Source organism: Natator depressus, chromosome 3, assembly GCF_965152275.1.
Source record: "Natator depressus isolate rNatDep1 chromosome 3, rNatDep2.hap1, whole genome shotgun sequence".
NCBI classification, from domain to species: domain Eukaryota; kingdom Metazoa; phylum Chordata; order Testudines; family Cheloniidae; genus Natator; species Natator depressus.
The window spans coordinates 154,045,935-154,056,296 of record NC_134236.1 but is presented as its reverse complement, the minus strand read 5'-3'; the positions used below and the strand labels follow the sequence as shown (position 1 = coordinate 154,056,296).

The 10,362-nt window shown below is 41.7% G+C and overlaps 1 protein-coding gene across 1 annotated transcript in view; it reads left to right on the top strand.

The window, feature by feature from the left end:
- Positions 1–489: 489 nt before the first annotated feature.
- The window catches only part of LRFN2 (leucine rich repeat and fibronectin type III domain containing 2), a 222,344-nt gene continuing 212,471 nt past the window's right edge, over positions 490–10,362 (top strand). The window contains exon 1 of the mRNA XM_074949121.1: positions 490–1,017. The gene's annotated coding sequence lies outside the window, so the exon portion shown is untranslated. The remainder of the gene's footprint in view (positions 1,018–10,362) is intronic.

The window sequence follows — 10,362 nt, the reverse complement described above, 5'->3', positions numbered from 1 at the left end:
GAGAACTGACATGCTTTCTGCCAACAAATGTTGAATGTTGCTTCTGAGGATTTAGCATGTCAGGCGGTGTCTACCCAGCTTAGGATTCTATTATTATGCAATGGCTTAGGAAGGCAGTGCTTTGCCACATAATTACAGAGCCAATCTGTATTAGGAGCAGGGGTTTGCAGCGCTCCTTTGGCACCAAGTATTCAACCCCCCTCCCCCATCCAATACACTTTTATTTTTGAGTAGCTTATTTTTAGCATCTATTTTTCCCTTTGGACGTTTTGTTATTTCAGAAGTAGTGAGAGCATATTGACTTGTGTCTGCCAGGGTTCCTATGCAGCATAAAGCACTTGCTGTATGTTACATCTGCAGAAGAGGTAAGAAGAATTCCTGAAGCTGCTTGCTAGGGGGGTGGTATGTGTAGATTTTTTTTTCCCCCACTGCTTGTTTTACAAGCTTTGCAGGCTCTGCCATCTAGAGCACTTTGTGAGATCACTCCAGTTTGCTGTTTTTCCTTTTTCCAGCTCTGCGTGTGTGTGCGTGTGTGTATCCCTCTCGCTCATCCCGTCCGTGCCTGCCCCCCCCCACACACACATACAAGATGAGCTTGCTAATATGAACGTGAAGACTTGCAATGCCAAAATGCATGTGGTTCTTCTGGATGCACTGGGATCAAAATCCTTGAAAAGCCTGCAGGCTGCTTAGCCGTCCAAGACTGGGGTTTTTAAATCAAGCAAGAAAAAGAGCAAGTTATTCACTTCTCTGTGTGTGTGTGTGTGTGTGTGTGTGTGTGTGCGCACGCTTTGGATTTTACTGAATAGGAGTCTCAGGGATTCACTCACTTGGACTTCACTGAATCAGGTTCCATCTGCCAGCAATGCTAGTCTGCGATTTGGGAAGCTGGAGATCAACCTAGGATTTTGTCTGATATTATCTCCTTTTGAAAAAGGATGCGTGGCATAGAAAGACGGTCTAAGTGCCTGTCTGAAATTATTGTACCGAACCAGGGATAAATGTTACTTCTCAAAGGTAAGTGCTAGGTTGTTTATACAGCTATATAGATACACATTCATATCTCTGTTAGGGAACCCTTCTGTGATGGATTTTTAAAGGCATTAGATAAATATATAACTTTATTATTAGTGTAGATAACATTTCTGTAGCAAAATGAACCTTAGTTTGGTTTCTGCTTCCCTCTTGGTATGAAAAGAGTCCAAAGGAATTTTTTTTAGTGTTGTTGGTATTTTTTTAAAAAAAATCTCTGACGTGATCAGATTGAAAGAGGTTTGGAGGGAAGAAGAATAATTTGGTTTGGATTAGAGGCAAAACTGAAAAATAGAGTAAGATGTGACTCACTTACACTTCCTGGAGGAATAATAATATCCTGTAAAGCTAAGGAAGAACTTTGCTGGACAGATCAACTCTGTGTATAAAAACCTAGAGTACAAGAACAGGGACCTTGGCAGATGTTTTAGGAAGAAATGAAAGGTAAAGGAACAGATGGGGGAGAAGAGGAGGGGTGGAGGAGGGAAGCTGGAACCAGGTTCAGTGTCTTGTCTCACAAAGGTTGGTGGTAAGGGTGAGGCTGTTGTTGCCGGGCATCCAAGACTGGCAAGGTGGACAGGTGGGGGATGGGTACTTTGGCAGGTATATGCCTTGTCATGTCAGTCTGATGTTGCCAGTTCTTGCAGGAAGTCAAATATCTGACAAGCTGGGCATTTGGGGGGGCATGTAAGTGATACGGTGGAGTAATATCAAACACACACATACGTAATACAACTAACTGTCATGCTAGAATTTAAAAACAAAAAGTGGAGATCAGCCATGTGGCCAGCAAGTTCAAACAGAAAGACTGGACACACTGAAATACATATATATTTTTTTTTAAATGAGAACTGGAAAGCTAGTGTACTGTAGAATTCTGGAACTCCGTGACAATCCCAACTACTCCACACCCAAAACAAACAAAGAACATTGGTTTTGCAGTAAGAATCACTTTGGGCAGGGACTCATCTCCCCTCTTTTCCAGGGAGGTGCCAAGGAGGCACCAGGACTGGTGGAGTTATTTTCCATACTTTATTGTGGATATTAATAGAGAAGGTAACTTTGCACTATACTCAAAGAGGAGACAAGCTCTGGAAGACATAATATTAGTAGCTTAAGATTTGGTGCAGTTCCAAACAAATGCATTGATTACTGTATTATAAAGTTAATTCTTTGTAGACTAGTCACCACTGCAAAGTCAACACTTGCCAGCAGGTACCACACAATTACCACAGTTATTTCCTATCCCTAGGGGGAAACCATGCCATCTCAAATACCTCTGTGCAGTAGGTGTTGACTTTCCAGTGGAGACCATTATATGCAGAGAACACTATAATGAAGACTTGAGGGGACGGAGAAGGAGGGAGAGGCTGGTAATTACTCTTACTCTCATTGTGTCTTGGGCTTGTTACAGTTTCACTGTTCTCACTGTTTGGGTGATTAGTTTGCAGTGTTTACAAACTGCCACGTAGGTGGTCTGTGCCATTTGCACACTCTCTGTTTTTAGCCAGCTTCATCACAATTGTGTAAAGCAAAGGAGGCTCCAAACCTCATCCAAATTAGCCAGCAGTTTTTGGGAAGAGAAGTATTGCAATGGGGATGGAGCTTGGGGGGGCGGGAGTGGGGTGGAGGAGGAGACTCTCTGTAAACTGGATTAATATAGAAAGCTTCAGATGAGCAAGAATCTGCATCGTCTGTATGAAATATAATTCATGTACCCTATGTTATTCTCTCCTCTGTAGTACAACTATTTTCTGTTGCATCTTAATGCTGTACAGTCTAGCTAGGTGCTGCTTAATATGCCAGTGTATCCAGTGCAGAGAGCAATAGAGTCAACCCTCCAAGCCTCTATTTGTTGCTTTTGCCCTCACCCTCTTCCACTGTTCAGAGCATTTGTGATTCTTGTCCAAATTCAAATATGGAGTCTAATCATTTAGTTTCCCCCGTATGGGAAATATAAACAGCGCATTTAGCATTGCTGCAGCAGCATCCGTTTTCCCTGCTCTTCGGAGATGGGATCAGAGCTGACAGCTCTTTGACAATACCTTACAAGTCATGTCACTCTGTCCTTTTGCAAAGCGCTGTCTGTTTGTTGACTGAAGTTTGAAATGCTGCAGGGGGAGGTCCCTTTTGGGGAGTGTGACAAAAAGAAAGATGTGCTTCACAATGAATTTTGTATTTATACAAAGACCATATGCCTCCATGTGTGGAGAAGCTGCCCTGAGAAGCTGACTCAAATAATCAAGTTTTAAGGAGGCATAGGTGGGGATTTTTTTTTAAATATATCTTTAAAGTGAATTAATGTTGAGAAAAGTACCAGATCGACAGCCCTGGAGACTAAATTCTGCCATTTATCCACCCAAAAGGTACAATGTGGCAGTGCAATCTCCTCCCTTACTGGGTCAGACCTGACCTACAAAGATCACATATAGGGTTAGAAAGACGATTCATTCCTTATTCAGTCCACATTTTGGGATCTCTGCTGAGACTCCAAGGATGTCACTCATTTACATTTGTTTCAGTAGGGTGGCTTTTTTGTATGTGTGTGTGTGTGTGTGTGTTGTGGACACCTGTTCACTAGGAGCTAAACTGAGAAGCAGCAACACATCTCACAAAGGCTACCAAGAAACCCTCAGACAGTAGCAATTTCTAACCATGCCTATCAGCTTGAACCAGTGACCTAAAACCAACAGGCCAATTACTGTATCTCATTACCTCTTCCCTGAGCCCTCTGAGGTTTGATTTATCTTTTAAACTCAACTGGAGTATTGTGTTCAGTTCTGGGCACCACCTTTCAGGAAAGATGTGGGCAAATTGGAAAAAGTCCAGAGAAGAGCAACAAAAATGATTAAAGGTCTAGAAAATGTGACCTATGAGGGAAGATTTTAAAAATGGGGACGTTTAGTCTGGAGAAGAGAAGACTCAGAGGGGACATAACAGGTTTCAAGTACATAAAAGTTTGTTAGAAGGAGGGAGAAAATTGTTCTCCTTAATCTTGGCGGATAGGACAAGAAGCAATGGGCTTAAATTGTGTCAAGGGCGGTTTAGGTTGGACATTAGGAAAAAATTCCTAATTGTCAGGGTGGTTAAGCACTAGAATAAATTGCCTGGGGAGCTTGTGGAATCTCCATCATTGGAGGTTTTCAAGAGCAGGTTAGACAAACACCTGTCAGGGATGGTCTAGATAATACTTAGTCCTGCCTTGAGTGCAGGGGACTGGACTAGATGACCTCTTGAGGTCCCTTCCAGTCCTATGATTCTGTGATTATCATGACCAAGGTTCCCACTAAATTGTCTGAATTTATATCTGCATGGCCCAGATATATCAATAATGGCAAGGTGCTGATCCGTACAATGCTAGCTTTCTCGGAAACAGGGTGGGCTAGCAGCACAAGGCCCTGTAATAATAATAAATAAAAAAATCAAGTCAACCTCAGTGTGACAAAATACTTATTCTTGCACCAGCTGTCACTTTCCCATATAGTCCGCCTCCACATTGCGTGGAGGGGGATTGTAGTAGGTTCTTCTGATTCTAATAACCCAAATTACCTTCTGTCTGGAAGGTTGCCAGAGCCCTGTGTGAAACTAGCAGATGTAAACATGTCATTAAAAGGCCCACAATGAGGCTGCACAGAAAACTGAAAAATATGTCCTTTAGAGACATCTTTATTTCTTCAGGAGCATCTTTCCCTCCCCCGTCTGCATGGAAATGGGATTTTAAAAACACTACTTCAGAATCCAATCTCTTCCTGCTACCTTATTTCCCACCTGAATGTTTATGACAACACCCTCATCTCCACTGCAACGAACTGTCAGAAACAGAGGGTTTTGTCTTCAGGTCGGGAAGTGAGTAGTAGACGCAACAAATGAACCTGTGCCAAGCAAACAGCATCTCCCCATACAAAATATCTGTTAAAAACAGAAGAGAAGAGACATACAGAAAAGTCCGATACAATGGTCAGTCTGCTGCCATTGACTTTAGAAAGTGAGTGGGGGGTGCTTGGCACTTCACAGGATCAGGCACTTAAAGCAGAATTGTCTTGCCAAAGTTTTCTGTGAGGTGTCAGTGGCTCTGGAAGTCTTCCTTCAGAATTCTTGCTTCAGCTCACAAAAGCTAATGCCATAATTGGATGTGCCTGCTAAGTGCCAATAGGCCTGCTAAAGGGGCGGCTGGTATGGATGCTGGGATTCTGGATGTGGTAACTATGGGTACAATAAGGTCTATAATATGGTGTTTAAAAGGCCTCTGGTCATGACTCCTCTGAGCAGACCTCTAATCCTACCAGCAGGTGTTGTGCTGTCATAGTAGCTGTGATGGGCAGGGGTAAGATAATGAGAGAGACCCTGGAATAGCAGTCCAATCCAGAGGCTTGGATTCTGGTTGGTTACAACATAAGAGGCTGGACTGGTGCATTCCAGTCCATGTCAGTATAGTGTCTAACAAGTCGGAAAAGCAGGATTAAGGATGAGGTGAGTAGAAAGTAAATGATGGCTTATAGCTTCTCCTGCATTTCAGTTGTTTTTTGTTGTGCTGAAAAGCCACTTTAAAAAAGTATGTGAAAGCTCATTGCAGGATAATATTGGGCCAAATCTTTCCCTTGGAGCCACTGGAGTTATATAGAGATGAATATGGTCTCTTTATGTACAAAGCTGTGGCGAGATCTTGCAATGCTTCATTTGGATGATTCTAAAGAACTTGTGTGAGCCCTTTGATTCTCACACTGTTAGGTAAAGGATAAATTTCTAAAAGCAGCAATAAGATCACACACCATGTGGACTGGTGTGAGAGGTATTGGAGAAGTGGCCATCTGAGAAATGGCCGAACTATAGGAAATAGGTGAGAGAGTGATCTGATCTTTCACTCCTTCTGTTATAACTTAAATTCATCTCCTCTGATAGGAGAGAGTCCAAAATGGCATCAGATATGCAGATTCCTTAGCTGTTCTCTAGCCATGCTTGTCAGATGAGGTTAAGTAAACAACATACCAAGCAGAAATAACAATCCTCCCTTTGTGGCTGCCTGATGATGGGAATGAGGAAAGGGAAATAGGGTGATAACTTCAAACATAGCCATCTGTGGCCAAGGAAGAGGTGGGCTCTGGTATTAGTGGGTGGATGGCATCTGTGTGTGTTGGGGAGGAGATACTCTTTGCACCATAAGTGATTTTAGCTGTCAACATGTAGATTTAATAAGGGATCCAGTAAAAGTCCTTCTGGTGCTGAATGCAAACAAGGAGCAATTAAGTGGCAAAGGGAGAAACTGAGAAATCCTGTGTCATGGTTCTTTCAATGTGCTCTATCTGGTTTGAAAACAACCCATAACAAACATCTGCCTCCTCAGAGATAAAAACAAAACCTTCCCAGTCATTTTAATAAACATTTGATCCCATTCCCTCCATGCATATTACTGGGAGTAGGTTTCTATGCCTGATGATCAGACAGTTCTGCACATTCTATACTTTAAACACATGTATCAAAAAGACACACAGAAAAAAACCATATTGACAGAGCATAAGTTACTTGGGTGGAGATGATTTGATAGATCTCCTAAACTGACTGTTGGCTGGCATTTTGTGAGAGTTATCTCAGATATAAGTGAACATTGCTGCTGCCTGATATTTACTGTATATTGGTTTTTAAATTACAGTACAACACTGATTCCTTGCTCTGAAAGTTCGGCCTGCACTTTCTCCCACCAGTCAGGTCAGGTGATTTATCTGTGCTAGAAGTGTTCAGTTTAAAAAAAGAAAAGGGAAAAAAAAAAAGGGTCCAGCGTTTCTTGAGGAAGTGAAATCCTCCTTAGGATAGTTGGGTTTTGCAGGCTCCCTCTGACCCAAATATCCTGCACTTATTGCTCCAAAAATCTCAGTGCTCGAGGAAAAACCACTGTGGTGTACGTAGGTATTTTATAATCTCACGTGCCCAAGTAGCAGCAGGAACCATGAGCACTTGTGTTCAGCTACACTTGTCAGGCACAAGGCAACCTTTCCTTTTGGATGTGAGGGGCCTGGCCACAGCAGACAGATCTTCTGTTCCTTGCCTGTAGGTTAGATTACTCCAGTGTGGCCATCTTCAGGATGAGCCTGATGACCACTCGGAAGCTTCAGCTGCTGCAGAACATGGCCACAGCTCTCTCCGAGAGGTGATTTTCCCCCCTCCCCACCACCACCAAGACAAGTGTAATCTGGTGCTCTGTAGTCTCTCTTGGATCTCATCCTACAAGGTGCTGGTTGCCTTCAAGTCAGTGGGAGTTGAAGGTGCTGCTAGGATGTCTCAGGAGATATATGGCTCCTTGCAGGGCCAGGGCCTTTGTAATGAGCCAGGCATGTGTCAGTAGTCACAGTGGAGCTGTGGTGACATGAATGCTCTGGCAAAGAGAAGGCCAGACTGGTAGCTGGTCAGAAAAGCAGGAGGATCAAGCACAGGTTAGAGATGTGACAGGGATTGGGGGAGGGACCAAGAAGGAAATTTGATAGGATGGGGGAAGAAAGTTAGTTATATGGCCCTTATCGCTATAGTCTGAGCACCTGGCTAAAATAAAGAAGGGCCTAGGACCTCACTTTTTCTTTTCTTTTTTTTTTTTTCAGTTGTACTCTTGTGTGTGTAGCTCATCCCCGCCTGAGCCGTTGTGGGTTGTTTTATTTGTTGCTTCTGTTTAAGTTTGTATACGAATATGACAAATATATTCAAGCCCTTTGTGTGTTCCCCTTTATTTCCAGCCTTTCCATCTTTCCTTCACCTTTCTGAATCAGTAAATAAATAAATAAGCCCATTCATTTCATTTCCCTTCTCCGAATATAAAGGGTTTTTTTATCATCAGGACTCGGATGAGTCACCAGTTAATAACAATAACAATAATAATAATAATAAAAAGAGACTTCAATCCCTGTAAAACCTGGAACCCTGTTGCCAGGTTAACATGAGACAGGTCCTTTAAAACATGACAGGCCCATATATACAGTATCTTGTGTCTATACTTTTCCTACAGAGTGGCGTTGATAGGCTTATAAGTGCTGCACTTTTAAAAATATATACAGATAATCCTTCTCTTGCCTAATTCTGCAAATGGCATAACAAGGTCCCAGGAGTCTGACCGTGGAAACTGCCAGAGGATGCCCTTCCACTAATACCACAGGATCTCGAAAAATGAAATTCACAACAATGCAGAGGGCCAGCATGAGTTCTGCCTGTCCTGTGCCCTCAAAACAGAGCTAAAGTGGTGCATGAGGCCTTATGGTGGCTTTCCACACAATGGTCAATTTCACCCTCCCTCAGTTCCCTACTGCAAAATGAAACCGCTAAGGTAACAATTACTAGCTCAATTCGAAGACTTAAATAAATAAACCCCAAACCATTATCACTCCAGTCAAAATGGCTGCTGCATTCATCCCAATGGTGCTCACTGGTCAGATCCTATCACATGACACATTCTGGTAGTGTAATATGATTTTTTGTATTGCAGTTTGCACCTTAGTGATCTACCTGATACTGGGGAGGAGGGGGTAGCAATTGTGCTCGGCACTGTACAAACACAATTAGAGATTGGGCCTTAGCTTGGTGGCAGAGCTGAGAACTGAATTCACTCAGATCTCCTGAGTTCCAGTCCACCAGTCTCTAGACCCCACTGTTTCTCTTGCCCTTATGAACTGAGAGATTAAAAGCATCGATTAAAATAACTTTGTTTGGGGAAAATATTTTCACTGCATTCTTAATACCACATGCTGCATTAGCATAGGACTGCAATGGGCTTGTTGCTGGTCTAAAATTGAAATTATTTCATAAAAGTCCTTATTAGATAAATAATGAGGCTGTTTTAAAAAATCAACTTTAGTATGTGTAGTAGGTCTGTCTGTCTGTGTTTATTGACCTGTAATATTAAAAACCAGTGAACTCTTCTGCCAAGCTGTTCTTCCCAAACATGACTTGCATTGTCTGCTTAGGGAACAGTCAACTTAAAAAGCTATTCGATTGCCATGTTTCTGCAGCAAAATTAGAGTCCTGGAAACTTAGATTCATCTCCAGAAGTCTCTTTCCTGAGTTACATTGTTTCCAGAAGGGACTCCGCAGTGTGGAAGTCCAAAGTTGCACTGTTTTGTTTGCAGAATCTTGATTACAGGTTGTGGTGATAGAGAAGAAGAGAAATACAGTGTGATGGGTTTTTTCTTCTAGATTCTGAGTTTGCAGAGCTGGCAGTTTGGAAAATTAGCTTTTGACTCTTAAATTGAGTGTTGCTATTATTTATTTGGTGAATGCAATCTGGTCAAGCCAAGAAAAAAAAATGTTGCTCTGGAAGAGCATCGCACAACCTCCTCTTCAGAATCACTCCTCCAACTGTAATCACGCACTTTCATTTTTTAAATGAAATACGTTTAACATTCCTTAACTATATTCTAATAATATATCAATATGCAGGGGGTGATGGAACAATTTTTATAGTAGGGGTACTGAGAGCCCTTAAACCAAACTGTAAACTCCGTATTTAATGGAAACCACTTCAAACCAGGGGGTGCGGCAGTTCCAGCACCTATGTCAATATTCTAGGGGTACACCTCTGGTGTCTGAGTGTTGCTATATTCTCAGTTGGAGCGAGAGAGAATTATTCACCTTTTCTTCACAGGGTACCTTTGTATTTTGTCAAATGTGCAGTGTAAAAGTGTTCTTAAAATGAACAACATGTGCTGGGTCATTATCCAAGACTGCTATAACACGAAATATATGGCAAAATGCTAGTAAAACAGAGCAGAAGACATAAAATTCTCCCTCAAGGAGTTCAGTCACAAGTTTGTTTAATGCATTTTTTTTTAACGAGTGTCATCAGCATGGAAGCATGTCCTCTGGAATGGTGGCCAAAGCACCAAGGGGCATACGAATGTTTAGCATATCTGGCACGTAAGTACCTTGCTTTTAGGTGACATTGTAAATAAGAAGTGGGCAGCATTGTTTACAGTTACATGAGATAAACTTGTTTGTCTTAGCAATTGGCTGAACAAGAAGTAGGACTAAGTGGACTTGTAGGCTCTAAAGAGTTGCACTGTTTTGTTTTTGAGTGCAGTTATGTAACACACACAAAAAAATCAACATTTGAAAATTGCACTTTCACAGTAGAGATTGCACTACAGTATGGTGTGAGGTGAATTGAAAACTATTTTTATCATTTTACAGTGCAAATATTTGTAATAAAAATAATACGAATTGTACAGTGCTCACTTTATATTCTGTGTTGTAACTGAAATAATTATATTTGAAAATGTAGAAAAATATCCCAAAATATTTAATACATTTCAATTGGTATTGTTTAACAGTACGACTAAAACTGTGATTAATCGTGAT